General features: G+C 32.8%; 3 protein-coding genes across 14 annotated transcripts in view; 1 reads left to right on the top strand and 2 right to left on the bottom strand.

The window, feature by feature from the left end:
* LOC142341755 (protein XRP2-like) overlaps positions 1-20,845 on the bottom strand; it is a 525,423-nt gene that overhangs the window by 280,262 nt on the left and 224,316 nt on the right. The window lies entirely within an intron of this gene.
* Positions 1-20,845, top strand: part of LOC142341757 (serine/arginine-rich splicing factor 4-like) — a 340,718-nt gene that overhangs the window by 139,779 nt on the left and 180,094 nt on the right. The window lies entirely within an intron of this gene.
* LOC142341750 (acid-sensing ion channel 1A-like) overlaps positions 1-20,845 on the bottom strand; it is a 148,860-nt gene that overhangs the window by 41,673 nt on the left and 86,342 nt on the right. Inside the window, exon 1 of one of the 10 annotated variants that reach the window (XM_075392927.1) lies at positions 13,348-14,130. The exons of 7 other annotated variants lie outside the window; for them this stretch is intronic. The gene's annotated coding sequence lies outside the window, so the exon portion shown is untranslated. Of the gene's footprint in view, positions 1-13,347; positions 14,131-20,845 lie in introns of those variants that run through there. 2 more of the 10 variants (XM_075392937.1, XM_075392938.1) reach the window with 2 other exon arrangements.

Raw genomic sequence — 20,845 nt, 5'->3', positions numbered from 1 at the left:
CTTTAGTTTTATTTTAATCAATTTCAAAAATTTGAAATCTAATCCTTAAGACAGAACCATACCAGAAACAAAGTAAGTCTTCAGCCTCGTTAATCGGAGAAAAAAGTCAGTGTTCATTTGGTATTAGAAACTTTTAATTTTAGATACTTTAACACCAATCTTTCGTCTGTTTTCATTCTGAGACATAAGAATTATCAAATTAGTAACTGTTGGTTGATTAAGAATAGCAACAAAGTCAGCTTATTTGAATTACCAACAATAATATATCCGAGCTTAGGATTAAAATAATCAACAAAAAACGAATAGTAGATTTTAACGCGGAAATTTCTTCCTTCCCAATATTGCACAGATGAGATTATGATCGGCATACATAGAGAAAATTGAAGAGATATTTGTTAGACTTAGATAGGTGCAATTGATCCCTCTCGACTAGCTATTTTTGATCGCCTTTTCATATTTGAGTAAGTTTTGTTCTCATGTTAAATTTGACTAGTCAGTCGAATTGCTCGTTTGTTATTGATTGTTTTTTTTGTTTTTGAATTGGCTTTATGACGTCGGAACGTCGTCATTCCGTGTCATTTTGAGCTTACTGAGTTGATCTCAAGATCGCTGTATTAAAAATTTGCATATATGTCTTGTACTTGAGGCCGCAAGTTGAACGCAGATTTTCCGTTTCAAAAAAGCATAAATGTTTTAAATGCATTCAAAGACGTTCATAAAACTTAGGAAAAATTGGACCAACTTTGGAGCCTTTAGTCTTCAGTTTTCATATCGGCCTGATGAAAATCAATACCGACTGAGCGCTTTGGATCCAAAAACAAGAGCCAGAGAAACCGAAAAATGAAAAGACGGCGGGCCTGATCTAAAAGGTTTACACTTGATTATGTCAAAAATTAATGAGGTAAAGTCAGGCCGAGAATAATTTCAGAATATTTGATGCCTGCAAATGATTTCAATTCTTCGAATAATATGAAAATTTTTCAGTGTCAAGAAGCTCAAATTTGCGTTTTCTGGTGTCCTTCATGGTAAAAAATTTATCGACATACTTGAATATAAATCATTTACCTACAAAGTTAAAATAAACTGCTGATTTCGTTTTTCTTAGTTAAAGCCGACAAAAACTTCGGCAATCGATCAATATTGTTTTCGTATGGGCCAATTTTCTCGCAGGCAGCGACTGCTTATTAAAACTTAATTTCTGAACAGCTGAAAGTCTAGAAAATTTTTTAAAAACTTTACAACATACCTGACTGAAGCTATAACTCGAGGGACCATCCTATTTGTGTCAAGTTTAGACAAAAGGGAGACTTCAAACAAGTTAGTTTTAATATTGTTTATAAGTACCCGGGAGCCAAATTTGAAACTAAAGTTGCCCCCACAATTCCAAGTAGTGTTAAAGATTAAATTGATTCAAAACAATGCCTCAAAATATTTAAAGAAAAGAGTGCCAATCTTGTCGAAAAATTAGCATCCGAATTTTTTGGGAAAAGTTAAGTGTATTCCCAAATTGTAATAATTGGTTTGTTAGTTTCTTGGTTTCTTTTGAAGTACACGTTTGGTATCATTTGGACCACAGTAGCAGGAAATATTTTACGGAAACACGAAACAAACAATCAAAAGTTGTTATAAGCGTTCCCAAACAATGTTTGTTATTTAATTCAGGGCGGACGCCGGAACTAAGATTATTGACCTACAGGGGCTTTAGCCGACTAGGAAAAAAAATGAGAAATCCAGCCGACAGCTTAACTCCGACGAATCTGATTGGTTGATCGTGCAACCATTATAATTGATATGGGTACGTCGGGTTGTCGTATAAAAGTTTTTTTTCTGGTTGCCAGCTAAACGTCCCTGATGCCCATTTCAGTATTCAACCCGGACTGGTTGAGATTGAAAAATTGTCGGAAAAGAAAAACAGACAATTCTCTCTCAGCTTTTGCTTTCATATTTTTTTTTGTGATTCCAGAACTTTGTTAATTTGACTTTAAATCTTGGCAGTGTTTGCACAAAATTGGGTGGCAAGAAAAATTATCGCGCTCAAAAATGATGCCTGCTAGAGTATGCACCGCTCGTACAAAATGTCACTGTCGCACCCTCATTACGATCATTGAACGTTACTATAAAAGTAATAATCGACCCTAATTTGCTCAACCTTAAAACAAACTGGAGCAAATTTGTGATGTCTCGTGTAAAACAATTCACTCCCATCGAATGCACTTCCCGAGTTCGTTAACTTCACAAGATCTTTCAAGAATCTCGCAAGATTAACATTCGAAAAGCATCCGAAGGACACCAAAAAACGCCCTAAAAAACCTGACAAAGAAATATTTTTCATTACTTTGTGGAATATTAGGTTAATAAATTGTTCAACATACTCTTGTATGTAAGCTAATACTAACCTGAATTTAAGCTACCCCCGATAAATAAATAGTATACCGTTTTTCAATCCTTTCATCAGATATTTTTTTATCATAGTATGATATCTTTAGTTTTATTACAATTAATAAGAAGAGCATAATATTTGTACATACAAGTTTAGGTTATGTAAAGAATTGATAAATAAAAGACTGATTTATTCTAAACAAATAAACAAGAAAGGTAAGAAAGCGTTTAAATTTGTTCATTTTTGTAAGAAAATAGTTCCACTTCGATTATTTAGGGGTGAGAAATGAAATCGCAGTCCAAATGCCAAATGTTCTGTTATATGTGTGTGAACACAAAATTCAAAAGATTTATTGTACTTTTCCCAGTATAAGTTACTACAGTTTACTTCAGGCTGACATTTTGTGAGGAAAATTCTGCTAAAATGCGCCATTTATGGCCATTAGCCATTATGACGTATCTATGGGGTATATTAGTTCTTATATATCCCCCGTGATTTTGAAAGTATCGCGCCACCTTTTAACAAGTAAATTGGAGCAGATTTTTCAACAGATATATCAAACTATGCTGGTATATAAACCAGAACATTTACCCAATCTTTAATAGAATCGGTGCTAATTGCTTAATATATTAATCGTATTATAGGAAAGTAACAACAAATATATCAAACAAAAAACAGATATAACAAGGAGGCTCGCAAATCTGCGTTAGAACATACAATTCCGACCCCGCTCATCTATATTTTTGGAAAAAACGTCTACCAATTGAGGAACATTTAGAAAAACCCCAAAAAATATATTTCAAAAAAATGAGCCGTTATTAAAAAGAGATGAGCCATTATTAAAAAAGCGAGTCAAGACGAAAAACAAAATCAAACAACAATAACAACAAACATTATTTATATCCGAAACTTATGTCCGTTCTTTTTTACAAAAGAAAACTTATAAACAAGGTCAAAATAGCGTCCGATGAAACTAAAAAATATAACTTGTACTACACTAGAAAAAATTGGGCGATTCCACAATAAGGCTTGGTAACAATTAGACAAAAAAAGAACAAAAAACAGCAGAGTTAAAAATTGGCTTATAATATTAAAACAATTAATTTCAAAGTAATCAAATCCATTAAATAGCATTTGAAAACATCCAATATGGTTATGATGACAAACGCCCCTACAGGAGGGCAATAAGATCTGTCATCATTAAATTTTTTATGTGGTTACAAGAAGAACAACAAATAGAGACAACAAACAAAAACTCAATTGAAACTTGAGAGCAAAAGCTGTCAAAGCCGTAAAGCGATATATGTCCCCTCAAAATAGTTTCAATTGAGCCTTTCTCAAGCGCAAACAATGTGGTATTCGACCTCTTTTTAATAGGAATAGGTACCAAAAAAAAACGAAAAAAGAAAAAAAATAAAAACAAATTTAGTAATCCTCGGTATTTTTCGAAAACAATTATTTTCAAAGTCATGAAAACGATTAGCTCAAAAAAAATAAATAAAGAGGTTCCTTTATTCGTCCACAGGAAGCGCTTGAGACCTGTAATTAATCAGAGTACGCTTTACCTCTACAAATAAAAACGCCAAAGTAAGACAAAAACCAAAAATAAGTTTAACTTCTTTGCGAAAAACCCGTGTCGAAGGCAGTTAGTTCGTAACGAATTCTTTGAAAACAATAAATTTCGTAATTTTGCATCATCCTACTACAACAATTTTGTCTTATGTGACCTGTTATTAACGAGACTAAATAACAAGTAGACAAAAATGCTAAGTAGACTAAAATGTTTATTTTTTAAAACAATAGTTTTCAAAGTAATGAAGGCCACCAACTATCTACTCAAATCAGAATATAGGCTCAATTGTTCCTACATGAGAAACCAGCGAGACCTGTCACCGTCCAGGAAGTTTCATGCAATTAAAAGGACAAGGCAAAAACGAGAGTTAAAGAAAAAAGGAAAAAATTCAATTAAAATCTGCGAGAAAGGGGAGTCGAAGCTGTTAAAACCATAATCTATGACTTTATAGACTTGCATGTGCTCAAATGTGCCTTATGTTGAACGCTTAAAACCGTTAAATAGCATTTGAAGTCATCCAATATGGTTATGATGACAAACGCCCTTACAGGAAGGCAATAAGACCTGTCTTTATTAAATTTTTTATGTGGTTACAAGAAGAACAACAAATAGAGACAACAAACAAAAATTCAATTGAAACTTGAGAGCAAAAGCTGTCAAAGCCGTAAAACGATATATGTCCCCTCAAAATAGTTTCAATTGAGCCTTTCTCAAGCGCAAACAATGTGGTATTCGACCTCTTTTTAATAGGAATAGGTACCAAAAAAAAACAAAAAAAGAAAAAAAATAAAAACAAATTTAGTAATCCTCGGTATTTTTCGAAAACAATTATTTTCAAAGTCATGAAAACCATTAGCTCAAAAAAAATAAATAAAGAGGTTCCTTTATTCGTCCACAGGAAGCGCTTGAGACCTGTAATTAATCAGAGTACGCTTTACCTCTACAAATAAAAACGCCAAAGTAAGACAAAAACCAAAAATAAGTTTACCTTCTTTGCGAAAAACCCGTGTCGAAGGCAGTTAGTTCGTAACGAATTCTTTGAAAACAATAAATTTCGTAATTTTGCATCATCCTACTACAACAATTTTGTCTTATGTGACCTGTTATTAACGAGACTAAATAACAAGTAGACAAAAATGCTAAGTAGACTAAAATGTTTATTTTTTAAAACAATTGTTTTCAAAGCAATGAAGGTCACCAACTATCTACTCAAATCAGAATATAGGCTCAATTGTTCTTACATGAGAAACCAGCAAGACCTGTCACCGTCCAGGAAGTTTCATGCAATTAAAAGGACAAGGCAAAAACGAGAGTTAAAGACAAATGTAAAAAATTCAATTAAAATCTGCGAGAAAGGTGAGTCGAAGCTGTTAAAACCATAATCTATGACTTTATAGACTTGCATGTGCTCAAATGTGCCTTATGTTGAACGCTTAAAACCGTTAAATAGCATTTGAAATCATCCAATATGGTTATGATGACAAACGCCCCTACAGGAGGGCAATAAGACCTGTCATCATTAAATTTTTTATGTGGTTACAAGAAGAACAACAAATAGAGACAAAAAAAAATTCAATTGAAACTTGAGAGCAAAAGCTGTCAAAGCCGTAAAACGATATATGTCCCCTCAAAAAAATTTCAATTGAGCCTTTCTCAAGCGCAAATAATGTGGTATTCGACCTCTTTTTAATAGGAATAGGTGCCAAAAAAAACAAAAAAAAAGAAAAAAAATAAAAACAAATTTAGTAATCCTCGGTATTTTTCGAGAACAATTATTTTCAAAGTCATGAAAACGATTAGCTCAAAAAAATAAATAAAGAGGTCCGTTTATTCGTCCACAGGAAGCGCTTGAGACCTGTAATTAATCAGAGTACGCTTTACCACTACAAATAAAAACGCCAAATTAAGACAAAAACCAAAAATAAGTTTACCTTCTTTGCGAAATCCCGTGTCGAAGGCAGTTAGTTCGTAACGAATTCTTTGAAAACAATAAATTTCGTACTTTTGCATCATCCTACTACAACAATATTGTCTTATGTGACCTGTTATTAAGGAGACTAAGTAACAAGTAGAGAAAAATGCTAAGTAGACTAAAATGTTTATTTTTTAAAACAATAGTTTTCAAAGCAATGAAGGTCACCAACTATCTACTCAAATCAGAATATAGGCTCAATTGTTCCTACATGAGAAACCAGCGAGACCTGTCACCGTCCAGGAAGTTTCATGCAATTAAAAGGACAAGGCAAAAACGAGAGTTAAAGACAAATGTAAAAAATTCAATTAAAATCTGCGAGAAAGGGGAGTCGAAGCTGTTAAAACCATAATCTATTACTTTATAGACTTGCATGTGCTCAAATGTGCCTTATGTTGAACGCTTAAAATGAGATATTTGAATTGCCAGCACGTTGATAATGTGACAAACGATAAAAAACTTGAAAAACAGGCCAATGCCTAAAAATAAAAGATAATGGGAAATCTAGTACTATCAAAGCCAGAGCACCAGAATTTAACGCATAAAACAACAAAAAAAGATTAACTTTAAATTCAATAGAATGAAGAAAAACGGAAGGCACTAGTTCTTGGCGGACACTCTGTTTCAAATTGACTTTAAAAAAATAGTGGCAAGCTTTAGCAAGCCATTGTTTATTTCAAAAAAATATTTTTAAGTCAAAACGATCTTAAGCTTTTGAATAGAAACTAGAAATATTAATTTGAGAAAGTTTAGGTATCCAATTAGTTCTCTTGAGAGTGAGATTTTATTTAAATTGTACTGTTCTTTAAATAACATGAAAAAAAATTAGTGTTATTTTTCAAAAAGCTTGACTGATTACAATCCGAATTTTTCATTGCAATATAACAGTCAAAGATTGGACCATAGCTAGCCCTGCTATTACTGTTTATCCATTAAAAACTCTCAATTTTTTGGACGTTGTCTATCTATATAATTTGTTAATTAAAAGATCAAAAATAAATGTTGCGTTTTGATAATCACAGAGTAAAGTTAGCAAAACACGGAATTTAATTCCATAGTACTCCCAATGGAAGTGGAACTAAAACCAGCTCCCTTTGTAGTTTACATAGATTATGTTTTTTGTTGTTGGGTGTGTACTTCCGGAAAAATTAATTGAAGTGTACTATAGAGACTTATTTTGCTAAATTTTTGATGAAAAGGGACGAATTTTGATATTTTTAGCCAAAATTTAAGCAGAAAAATTAAATCAAAATTGTCAAAAATATTTTTTTGTCTTTGAAAATAAAATCATCAGTACTATTGATAACAATTTTTACACTTTTTATAGCAAAATTGACGAAATTTTAGGCAAAAATTCCGCAAATTGGGTATGAAATAAACACAAATCGGTCTAATATTCACAGAAATTAAAACCACGATAACTGGTTCTAGAAAACGAAATTTAGAAAAATCTTTTTAGTTCCATATTGTCCGCTTGACGGGCTTTTGAATTATACCAATCACAACTCTCTACGATGAATATATCGATCGGTCAAAATTGTCTGAACAAAAAAAACAACCCAGTTGAGTATATAGTTCCCCCCCCCCTCATCAAGAGGTGTCAGAACAATAACAATTTAGCTGTGAAAACAAATTTTCAATGTTTTCGGTTTCAAGCAACGACTATACACATACTCGAGAGCATCGCGAAAACGACTCAAAGAGTCGTCCCAGACAAAAACTTATTATCTAGCTTAAATATCAAATCCAAATAATGACAAATAAAAAAAAGTTACAATGAAAACAGAAGTTAAAAAATGCAGCCTATGTACAAAAATCTATATTTTTGCTCACCGAACTCTAGCTAAAACCTGTTTTTTCAACGACATTAAAACAGTTTTAACAAACTTTTAAGCCACAGTATAACTGGTTTTTAATTGTCTTCATGTTTTAAAACAATCAAAATTGTCACTTGAAAATCATTACAGAAACGTGGCCTGAACAGACAATGAAAACCATAAAAAGAAGTACATAGGAGGAAAAAATACAAAGCAATTCTGAAGCAAGAGACTGACGACAGTCACTATCACAAAAAATTTTTAGACTATATTCATTCAGAAAATTGAGCAAAATTTCTCTAAAAGTCTTGAAATAAATGACAAATAAAATAGATAAGTTATAGCAAGAAGAAGCTGCTCAACAACAGTAGAATGTAGTACGTATTCATAATTATTTGAAATTGCATCAGAGTCACTGGAGAGTTGGAGTAAATGAACGATTCAAAAAACATCTATAATTAAACTTAAATCAATAGTATCAGACGGTTAATTTTGTGAAGTTCGAATGTTTCTTGCGATAGATTGATTCCTCAATCGACTTAACAGTTAGTTCATATAGTTGCAAAGTAGATAGAACAACTTGTTAATGATGAAAATTACCCGAAGTACGAAATCCTAATTTCTGAAGGAAATTGGACCATACAAATTCTTCCAAATATCTCCGTTAGCTCTCAGTTGTCATAATAAATTGTGGCAAATTGTTACGGAAACACCGCAACTTTTATAAGAACTTAAAGAGACTTTTTCAATATTAACAAAATCAGTTAAGTTTAAAAGTGTTGTATTGTTATATACCAGAATCTGACTAAAAAAAAATGGCGAAGAAAACGACTTAAAGGACCGTAACAATATTATGCTTAGAATTTCAAAAATAAATTAATAGTGTTGGCTTATGGCAAGTGAAAATTAGAAGTAAAAATAGAAGCGTTTATCAAAGTTATGATTATCAAAATTATGTAGAAGAACTTGCCAAAACGAACAAACAAGGTCTTCTGTATTTTCAAAACAGATGATAAAATAATTCTAAAACAGCAAAATTTCGGTTATCAAAACTTATATGAATACAGTATAAAAACAGGTTCCCAAAGTTTAGAGAGCTGAAAATTCATTTAAACAATTTATGAACAACTAATGATCGAACCCACCAGCTATATTTCGGAAGGAATGAAAACACGCAAAAATTGACAAATGTTTTTAGATTGTAACTCCATTGAGCCATTTCTATAAATCACGATCAAATTGCGTTGATATGTAATACGTTTATACTTTTGCAGTAGAAAGTATTTTTTCCCAGAGAACAACATGATGAACAAAAAAAAAACAATTTTCTTTGTAGTATGTCTGATATAAATTTGTAATCAGCAGCTCAACCGAAAATTTTTTTTTCACTGGCTACATTTCTTGTTTTAAATGAAATACAACAAAAACAACAATCAATGACACTGACTGAAATTGTAAAGAAGCAAAGTGTCATCATCAATCGTCCTTGACTCGCAATTCAAAACAACAATCAAAATTGAGGAAAAAAATAGCGAAATAATGGGAGAGATGTTTGTATTTTTGATAATTTATTGATGCTCAAATTACATTACATTGCAGATAAAGGCGTAAGTTAGCTGTCAAGCAGAAATGGTTAATGTCAATCCTATGGCGCTAGGAATCACGTATTGGAAAAGTAAAAGTTTTAAACTCACTTTTGGTACGTTAAAATTGAAAAACTAAACATCAGAAAATAAGTTTGGAAGTGCTCATCACAATGTATTATAACAAAACGGTTTTTTCGGATTAATTATTTCCGGTATTTCCGATCCCACATAGAAACTAATTTAGAGTAAAGACGGTAATTTATCGACCAACAGCTGTTAATTAGTCTCATATTTGCAAAAAATATATTGACGGTTTTAAAGTTTTATTGCAGTTGAAAATTGAGCCTCAACTGAGGAAGCTCCTATCAATTTTTATACAAAAATCGGATCTTTTCAACAATTGCCCCCCTTTGGTACCTAGTAGAGAATCGCCACCCCTTCTATGCTATACTTTACCATAATACTACTTGGCCTACAGTTTATATAGCCGAATATCAGTTTGAGCGCAATTGCGGACCGCTGTTCAGGGCCATGCCTCTCACGCACTGTGGGATGTAATCCGGAAATTGCGGATCGGTTATTGCGGCGAAACGCCCCCCCCCCCCCCCCCCCCCCGAACCGCGAGTCGGAAATTCTTTTCGCTCTGTATTCTAAGCCGGCTATTTGCCATAGCATGGCGTATATTATTCTATTCACTTTAACATAGTGTACGCATACGTGGAAAACCTTTAGTCGTCTCTGATTGGTTAAAAAGTCGCTCGCTTAAATTCTATGCAAGAATAGACCCCCTTTTTACAAAAGGAGGGGCAATTGTTGAAAAGATCCCAAAAATCTATAATCAACGAATTTTTTTAGGTTTTACGTCACGGTGTTCGGACCTATTATCTGCTCGGTCATAGCTATATTAAAGTTTCTTCCCCATTTTTTACCTTTTTTGGGTGAAAAGTTCACAGAGAATAATGCTCAAAATTAGAGATCTTTGGGGTTTTGGTTTGAAAATTTTTGTTGGTTGCAAAGATGCGCCAGGTTGAATAAATCGGACCAAAAAGAATTATAAACTAGGAGAAGGCACTTATAATGGTTGATAAATTTTTGTTCAATTGAGTCATATAGACGTAGGAAAGGAAATTTTGACAGAGAAAAAGACCTGCTAGATTGATTCGCACAATTGACTCGCAAGAAGAATAAAAGAAAATCGATGAAATTACAGATCTCAAAAACAATTCTCAAAAAACTAAGAAGTCTCTTTTTTTAAGTTAAACCAACTATTAGCTATACGAGATCGAAAACTTCAACCTTTACTTTTATATGCTAAACAGTTTTTTTTTAATTCAGCAGTTGAAACTATTAAATTAATGCTTACAGCTTTTTGGGAATCCAAATAAATAGGGTAAGCTATCAAAAACTTATATGAGCTTAATCATGTACAAATGTTCAATTAGTATAGAAATGATATAATTGGTAACAGAACAAAGAGGTGAGCAGAAAATACAGAACAAAAAAATGGGGGTTAATATTTAATAACTGATGATAAGTTTGCGCTGGATATGGGAAAGAAAAGCATATATAATAACCAAATTTTCTCGCTGAAGGTGAACCTGCTATCAGAAATTCAAAACAGTAAAATAAATAATTTGACAGATGAGCAAACCCGTTTTCTATCTATTGTTCTTTTTTTAGAAATTTATACCGGCTATTTCATGCCAATAACAAAAGCAATAACTGCAATGGATAAACGAAACTGTTACAGTTGAAAAAATCTACCGAAAGAATTGCGGCGTTAACTATATAGATATAGCACTTTTTTTACAGAGATTTGAATTTTGACAGTTATTTAGCACTTCAAAAACAAATTTAGTGTCAGCCAAATGTCACTAAAATGTCACTAAATTTAGTGTCAGCTAACTGTCAGTTTCAATTTATTCATACATCAGTTAAACGCTCACGCGTTCGAGTAGCTATTACGAAGCACGTGCGAACGTACCTTCACTTATAGCTAAAATTGCTTGTTTTCGCAACTAGAACGAATGGTAACCTCAGTAATTGTTGATTTCCAGATTTATGGTTAAATGTGCAAAAGTTTACAATATAAACAAAAAATGAAAAAAAAACACAATTTTTAAAGAGCATTCAAAAAAGGTTTGTGCGCAAATGTTATTGAAGATCAATGTGTTTGTTCTATTTCAAGTGTTCACATTTTTTAGGTTCGGTTTTTTGAAACATGAAAAGAATCCTAAACATGAAAAGTTAGTTAAAAAAGAGTATTCGATAAAAATGTAGTAAACATACACTGTTGGGTGTGAAATCAGATCGCCTTTCGGGACGTTTTCGAAATATTTTTTATCGCACTTAAGAACCAGTAATCTTGGCTAGATGCGACTTTGTTTCTAGTTTAATCAGATACACCATCGTCAAGAGCAAGAACAGTAATCAAAGTTCTCGGTGAAAGAAAGTGGTCACAAACTTGCTCGCAAGTGTCTCACGTAAAATTTGAATTCCTAGTTTTCAAGACGCGTGTATTTTCTGTTAAACTTGACTAAAAGAAAACAGCTTGAGACATCCTTCAATTTAATGTAAACATTCAACGGAGCTCTATTATTTTTTACATTAGGAAATTATTTAATTTCGTTATGTTTATGTTAAAACCATGTCTAGCCAGATTCACATGCATTGGAGATCGGTTTTGAACAAATCTAAAATGTTTACATTCATTCATTTATTTAATACTAGAGAGCCCACAAAACAATTACAAGACAATGATTTAAAGGATAAGAAGTCTAAAAAATTAAGCTTTATATTGCGAACCAACTCGGGTTCGAACATATGCCCTCCTGCGTTAAACAGCCATCTTACCGCTTACGCTACCGATGCGAATAGTTGGCCTCTCTTACCCTATGTAACAGTAATTTTTACCAAGAATTTTTTGGTTTCGCTATTTCGTATGCTTACATACCGCTAAGACTTGTGCAGAAAAAGAGCTTCAACATGGTGACATAACGCCTCTTAAAACGCACGTTAGGAGTACTTAGGATGCATGTTTAACGAGAGCTTAAACATGCAAAGATTAGGAGCTGAAACATGGTCACATGTCATTTGAGTTGAATCAATATATATATATATATATATATATATACAGGAATTTGTTTTTCGACCGGTGTTCTGTAACAAAACAAAATCATAATTAATTCCAGTTGAAAGAGAAGGTCACAATAATGACAAGAAAATTTGACTTTACTCAAAAAACTTCTGAATACTATAGGGGAAGGATGCAGAATCTGCTGAAAGCTAATTCGGTTTTTCTATTAAAACTGTGTTCTCTTTAAGATGCTCCATAAAAGTTTTCCCCGGTATCTCAGAGTCCCATTAAACGTGTACTTTTGTGTTTGTTAGAAATGCTTTTTTTTCTCCTTCCTAAACATGCATTATTGGCTATCATCAAACTCGGCCCTTTGTCTTGTCTTACGTTTAATATATAGGAGTTCTTAAAAATCGCGAAGCCTAGCAGCCAAATTACACTCAAAATATGGGGAATAACAATCTAGAGAAAAAATGCCTTGAGTGGACCATATTCTTCTCAGGAACTCAAGTGATTCTAAAATTTTTATCCTTTAGGATCTGACGAAAATTTTTACAAGGGGTCTTATCAGCAGTGATCAGATGATGCCATGGTTGATCAAGACTTTCTGATCAAAGCCGTTCTAAGCCATAAAAAGGTACCTGGCAAAACTTTTCTGTCAGGTCTTTGATAAAAAAAATTCAAGTCTCTCTGAAAAACATTTTCTATTAGTATTATACTGAAAAACCAATGAAAGGATCATGTGTCCAGATTTTGGTGTCTAATAGTTTTTAAAAATTTAAGTGTCAGGACAAAACACTCAAGGTCAAATTCTCAAATAATGCCCAATATTTTTTAATTGTCAAATTTATAATACAGACTATTTACCATAATAACGCCTAAGTTAGATAATACAGCTCCTAGACTAATTTTTATCTTGCAAACTGTGGTTACATAATCTTACCTTGCTTTCAACAGGGAGATTTAAAGCGGTGAAAGTTCGAAATGTCAATTATCTTTTCACTTCTTGCTCAGCCCACTCTCCTAAGACACAATGATTTTCACCTGCCCTCGAAAGCGCCTTTCAAAAGAAAGAGCACAAACTATTTGGAATCAAAATAAAATGCTTTTCTCGAATCTGCTTTGATAGCTTCGATCTTTTTCCAGATTTTCCGATTTTCCCAAAGGGGTTTGTTATGAAGATTTGAATTATTTCCGGCTGAGTTTGTCAAAATTTTTCCCGGACATTTTCACGGTTTGAAAGGTAACTTATGTGGTCAGTTGTAATTAAGAGGAAAAATTGTAATTGAACTTGTTTTGTGTCAACATAACAGCAGTGAATACAGTGTCTCCGATTAAGGTAACAAATTTGAAAGGGCGATTGTTTATTATGATTTGATATTCGTTTAGTAAGCCTTGTTGTGTTTCACCCGAATAAAATGATAATAATTCAATTCTATCAAATAACAATCGGGCTAAATAAGCATACCAAATACCGTAGGAGGTGCTAATTTTGCATAAATTTGGGAGTTTTCCCAACAAAACAGGGTAAATTTCTAAACCAGCGGAGCAGATAAAATTAACCTTTGTTTTTATTTACTGATAAGCTTTGTTTATATTTGGTTAAACCGTACTGAACAACCTTGTCGCCATAACTTGATCAAAAATGATCAAAATTACTCAATAATTGCAGAAATTTGACAGAAAAAAGATTATGTTCTTGTCATGAATAATTGACTTTAATAGACTATTTTGTCCAGCTCGTAAAAACTGGCCATTGCTCTGGTAATAAACCCACCTCGAAAGGGCAAAACCACCATTATTCCCCTTAAGCTTCTCCCACACAAATTGTTACCCAATTAGTTTTGGGCAATACAAGCAGGAATACTAAACAACCCCAACCCATTTTCTCCTTTAGCTTTGCCCTATAAGACGACCACACGTTTAGAGGGACGAACAATTGTCCGTTCTAATTTAATTTGCCCCACGCCCTGGAATTTTAATCACTTGTGATAACAAGAAATTTGCGTACAGAAGTCGCAGTACATACTGTCAACATAGTCTGTATTGTGAATTGTATAGACTGACCAAAATGACCCACGAATTAAAATTCGTGGTTTTCAGACTGTTAGGAAATTTTTATGGTTTTATGACCGGAGATTTGTAAATTTTGCCTGTTATTGAGAAGGAAGCATGGCTATTATGGTTATAAAAACGTGTTGGTTGTTCCCCAAAATAATAAATAGGTTCACCTCTCTTTCAAAATAATTTTTCTCAAACTATCTGATAAAACTGTTTACTTTGTTATAAAAATGTGTTGGCTATCTTCCCCCGAAAATTATAAATAGCTTCGCCTCTGTTTATCACTATTTTTTCCAAATTAACGTATAAAACTGTTTACTTTGCTTTAAGGAAATTAATTAGAAAAGGTTCTTAAAATAGATTTGAGTTAGGATCAAGTAAAAATGAACACAAATTCAAGTTTGGAAAGAAAACATATATTAACTTTAATGTGACAATTAATTTAATGACTACATTCAAATTTCATTACATATTGTGAGAGTAAACGTTTATATCGTTAACCCTGTTTCTGACCCTAAGGTATTATTTTGTTTTTGAAATGAGCTTTGAGAATGGGAGCGTTTGTTCAATCTCAGGACGTGTCAACAAATGATGAAGGAATGTCGCTTTGGGCACTTATTTAATGGCTATTTAAATTTCCTAGGGCCCACCAGCGGTTATTTAATTCCCAACTTAATTTTCAGAAAAACTTATTCGAAATGCCCTAATGATCGCGCTTTAATTTGTGTTATTCCACATAGTAGCAAAAAAACTAAGACTTAAACATAAATTCGGTAATATGCTCTTGAGCATCAATTTTCACCGCCTTTCGAAATAAACTTTGAGGTGACTGACCAAAAAAAGATGCTTTTAAAAAATGGAAAATAAACTAACAAAAAGAATCACTAAGAGTAGTTAGCATTTGAAATTCAGCTTAGAGGAAAGCGGAAATAGCTACAACTGAGATCAAAAATATACAAATAATTTCAAAAAACGTCAAAAGAAAAAAGATAAAAATGTCAAAAAACAAGCCAATCAATATTCTAGTCAAGGGCAGATTGCTATAGTATCAGTTTTACCTCATAAAAATTTTGCAACCTCCATTATGAAATTTTTCAATACAAGCAGCTCAATTTTGGCTCAGTGCAACAAAAAATGAAAAATTTTTTGCTTTTTCTTTTTGATCGATTCAATTTTGCACGACCTCTTGAAGAAATCACTAAGGTAGAAAACATTAGTTACCTAAAAATGAAGAAAAAAAACCAATTTGCAAAAAAATTTCTGTTTTTTCTGTTTTCTTCGTCTCGGTTAAATGACAATTTTGTACGATCAACCCTCGCCCCTCTAAACCATGACTTTGAAGGCCATAGTTTATATGGTAAATGGTCCAAACGGGTAAAAAAAATTAGCCTTCCCCACACTTTAATTAGAGAAGGCATTTTATGCCAATCGAGACTTTGTTGAGTTGACGAAAGAGTTTCAACACAGTGATACTTATGGAGATATAAGCTTGAATTCATATGAGTGCTTGAAATTGAAAAAGGTCAAATAATCGACCTGGCGAAAAATGTATGTCGGTTTCATCAAGATTTAGCATTTCATTTACAGACAGATTCAAGTGTTATCAATACAAAGGCTTGCTGACACAGTTTTTCTCCTTCAACTAAAATAATTGCACATATCGGAACTGTGAACAACTCTAATTAAAAGAAAATTCAATCAATTTTAAATTTTTTGGCAAAAAACATTTTTTGCTGGCTCAATTATTGGATTATTTAGAAAATATTATACAATTCGATCAATGATTAAATCGATAGAGCTGATTAAAAGCTCCGTTTTTTTTTCGTTTAGGAAACTTCATACTTCAAAGTAAACCCAATGCTTTTTCGATTTGGATTAAACTTAAAAAAGAGGCAGTGTTATTTCAAATAAATGACTGAAAATAAAGTATGTTTTTGTGAGAGCAGAAAACACTTTCTCGGGCCCTTTTGTTTCCAACATTCTAATACGGGCAGTGATATTTGTCTGTAATATAAAAACATTTAAATTAAAATGGACCACTGAAAACACGTCAAGAGATCAATTTTTACCAACTTGCAAAGCTTTGTGGCCGACTCGAATTCCAGCGTCCATGTAAAAATGATTATAAAATGAATGATAATTTTTAAATGCCCTCCATAGGTTTTCTTGGAAACCTTTGTTTTGTATGTTGAATTGGCAATTGCGGCTAATGTATGAAAGATAAGTTTTTAAGTTTGGTTGTACAGTTAGTCCAATCAGTAACGTAACCCTGGATTATTTACAAGAAGTGCAATCTGGTGTGTCTATAAAATCTTTCCAAAAAAATTTCAAAAAATCAAACCTGCACTCCGATAAATATGAAACAACTTCACCAAATTCACAGGATCAACGTTGCTGGAAGTTTTTTCAGCTACGTTTTTAGTAATTTTCTTTTTTTCGCTTTTGCTTAATAAAAGAGATCAGCCTACAATAGAAATCACATACTGCCAAAAAGTATTACGCGTTCTAATTGAAAACTAGAACAACAATAAAAACAGTAAAAAAAGTTTTGATTTCTTAACGTTATAAAAAACAACTTTTATCTAATTTGCAAGATTAAGCTAAAATTTTGGAGATGCAACAATATCTCTTGCATTTTCAAAACCTTTATAAATGCTTAATTATCATGCAAGCTTACCGCAACAAATTTCTGTTTTTTTGTGCCAACTGCAATTTTGGGGACTGGAACGCCAACTTTTGCCTCTAGATTGCAGAACTGAAAATCGTATCAATCACGAGCACTTAAAAATTTGATCTGAATTGATCTGTTGAAGTAAAATTTTTAAATTTTCTGAGCTGGGAAGAAAATTCAGTTTGAACTTTTTTACTCTTCAGTTTTACAGAAATTACAATTTATGAAAGCAATATTTTAACAACAATCCCAAACGTTACGTGTGTTTATGTGTAATTATGCATGCCATGTTTTGTACGCTTGCTTGCGCGCGTGTGTTTGATAGAGATTCTCTAAGAAAAAATTTGTATCAAAGCTGATATTTGACCAAGAGAACAATTGTTCTCATGCCATTATTAAACTTTGAAAAAAAAATATGAATGAGTTTCAGGAAAAACCCGTGTTGTCATATTCTCATACAGCGGATAATTATGCGCTCTATTTTTTTTGTTTGCGTTTAGATTGTGAGTTTAACCAGGCCGCAATTTCGACTTCTGATTTTGACATATTCAGCTATGTAATCGACCTAACATTATTGAAACAATTTAAGCTATTTTGTGAACACAGTAAAAGTTGAAAAACAAAATCAGTTGAAATGGGGAAAAATTGAATCAACGTTTGATGATGCAATTTATATTTGTTCCCATTTCTTCTGATTTTGTTTTTTTTCGACCTGGACTGTATTCACAATACTCATTTTTAACTCTATTTTCAGTCATTTTGTTTTTTATTGCTTTTGTTTGACTTGATATTTTGTTGACTTCACGAAGTCTGGTTTACGGCAGTTATTAAAGGCACTAAAAAGGGTTAAGTCATTTTAATATTTTCTATTCATTTTCAAAAATTCCAGTGAAAGCTGATTATTGCCAAATATCTTGTGTGATCCTTTTACTGCCTTTCTTTAATTTTCTAAAAAGTTAGCTTCAAATGTCTAAGGTCCAAGTTTGCACAATTTTATCGATGTTGCCGTTTCTGGACGTAAAGGTTTTGACAAACGTTTTTTCTAAAACAAATGGTAAAGTTTGTTCTGTTTTTGTAGTGTTTGTGTACTAATTGTGTATTTTTTAATGACTTTTTTCACTAAAAAAAGTTGTTTTTTCTAAGGGGGTACTTTTTCGTGTTCTCGTTGGTCCATGTTGTGAATAAAAATTAAAAGCAAGCGAGAATTTTTTTCTGCGAGAATTGTAAGCAGTGACAAATGTAAGTGAGTATAATTAAATTGTATGCGTAACAAAAAAAGCACCCACAGCGCAGTACCGTACTCTCAATCTCAGGATTGGTGGTTTGAGCCCCGACCACGTCGAACCCTACGAAGCAAAATTCGTATTAATATACTTGTGTTCTGAGCAAAGAACCGTTTGAGAGCGGTTTTAAGCTAAACCAGCAAGGTTTAGAGAAAGTTGACGTAGATATAGAATTATTTGAATATTATTTGAATAACAAAACACATCAATTAGTTTAATTTTTAAGCCATAACAAGGTCAGATTACGTCATTCATGAACTGAATAGACCACTACTGTTTTGCAAAAAAGCTAACAGGTTTTGTCTAGCTTTTTGGCCGCCCGAGCAACTTTATACATCTTAACTTGGCTCAAGATTGTTCAACGTTGTGGGTTAGCTGAGCTAACTGTATATGATTATTTGTGATCGGAACATATCTTATCGTTAAAAATAGTTATTGATATCTTGAATAAAGGTTATTGTTTTACTTTATTTTGGAATTCGAGCTTAGGCCGTTATCTAGCTCGAATAGTCCATTTTTTGAATGGTATTTTCGGACATGTCCTGCTCTATGTTTTTCTCATTTGCGCTAGCAGTTTGATCACGCTTGATACTCTTCAATCTCAAAATGAATATTGACGGCTTCAATTAGAGCTGTTTAATATAACTGCAGAATGTTAACAATAATTAATTTTTTTCTTCAAATTGGCGCGTCTCATAATCTAGTAATCAACTTTGTTGTGTGTATGTGTGTGCGCTCTCGTGTGCTTGTGTGTGTGTGTGTGTGTGTGTGTGTGTGTGTGTGTGTGTGTGTGTGTGTGTGTGTGTGTGTGTGTGTGTGTGTGTGCATGTGCGTGCGTGCGTGCGGAGGAGTCCCATTTTTAAATCAGCTGTCTTTATAAAAGCAAAAACTCAAATCTCAATGATGCAAAAATAAGCTGTGCTTCGACTTAATTCATTTTTGTGTAAAGCATTTCACAATTCCAGCCTACAATTCTAAATAACAAGAGCTTCGACGTCAAGTCACAAAAAGTGACAAAAAAATCAATATGCCCTGTGACAGTGTTTTACCCTCTGGGGAAAGTCACTTTGTTTTGAATCTAATCAAGCGTGAATAAATGCTGAAAAGGTTAATGAAGTGTTGAATCAATTGTATCACTCAGGATTGAGAACAATTCTATCAATAACTCGGCAACCTTTTGAGCATCTCTGAATTTGATTATGTAAAGAAAAGGATAATAAGGTCACTGATTCTATTTTTTAGTGCAGCGTCAAAACTTTGGACTTCAACTTTATTCTCATTGCTGAAATTATTTAGTGAACCCGAAGTGAAAAGTCGTTTTTTTTGTTATTTGGCCTTTATGCAAGAAATGAGCGGAAAGCGCTGAATTTTGATTGTTTTGAAGTGCTGAAAGAATTTTGTGTAAATTTTGTGGCAAAAATTTTTGTGAAAGATTTGCAAAATTATGTAAGGAGCGCTGAATTGGGTTTCAATATTTTTCCAAGTGTTTGACTCCATGTGAGAAAGGTGGCGGAAAGGTGCCTAATTTTCATAAGAGCGCGTTGAAAACTAATGGAAATAATTTTATTTTGTCATTAGATTCAGCACGCTTGTTACAAAATCTCCACTTATTCAGTGGATCTATGACATAATTATCAACATACAAGCACTCACACCTCTCTCGGCAAATAAAGCATGGCTCAGAATTTGAGCTACATAATAAATTATATTTATATGATGAAAATGACAGTTCCATTCTTTTTCGGGCAAAGTAAACAAGAACGAACACTCAGAAGTTTCCAATATTATACTAAGGAAGCACGGCGGTGAAAACATACTGTTCAGTCTGAATTATAAAATTCTGATAGAGCAGTAGGAAGAGTGGACTACTGTTTCGGGGTCAAAGACAGGAAGGAAAAAACTATGCCTTTCAGATGGTAGCTCGATTACGTAGCTTGATTATTTGAGTTGGAGAAGATACCTGATCAAAGTCATTATATGAAAGCGTGATTTATTTTTATCTAAGGTTCTTTATTTCTCTAAGTTGTTGAATAGCAAAAATTTTGCACAAGAATGGCAATAATTACTGTCCGAAACACGGATGAAGAGCCAAAAGCATAAAATCTTTCCATCCAGTGACTCCAAAAACAAGCTAGACAGTCATACATTTTTTGAATAATGCATCATTCTATTCGATAATTTGGTTGTTGTTACTGAAATAAAGAGGATTTGTCCCCAGAATTGATGAATTTTACCCCTAACATCTAAGGAAAAGATCTTCAAATCTGTTTTTTTTAAAGAAAGTTAGTGATGCCTGAGTTGTGGAAATTATTAGACAAGAAAGAAGTCTATTGAATAGATTCTGCTGAACAAAATTTTACTGGGCTTAACTTCTGTGACTGCCTCTGACCACTGGTCATTAACTTTTGGTTGTGCAAAGACCAGAT

The sequence above is a fragment of the Convolutriloba macropyga genome, chromosome 6, assembly GCF_964194025.1.
Source record: "Convolutriloba macropyga chromosome 6, txConMacr16.3, whole genome shotgun sequence".
In the NCBI taxonomy this organism is placed as follows: Eukaryota; Metazoa; Xenacoelomorpha; order Acoela; family Convolutidae; genus Convolutriloba; species Convolutriloba macropyga.
This window is presented reverse-complemented; position numbering and strand designations above follow the sequence as displayed.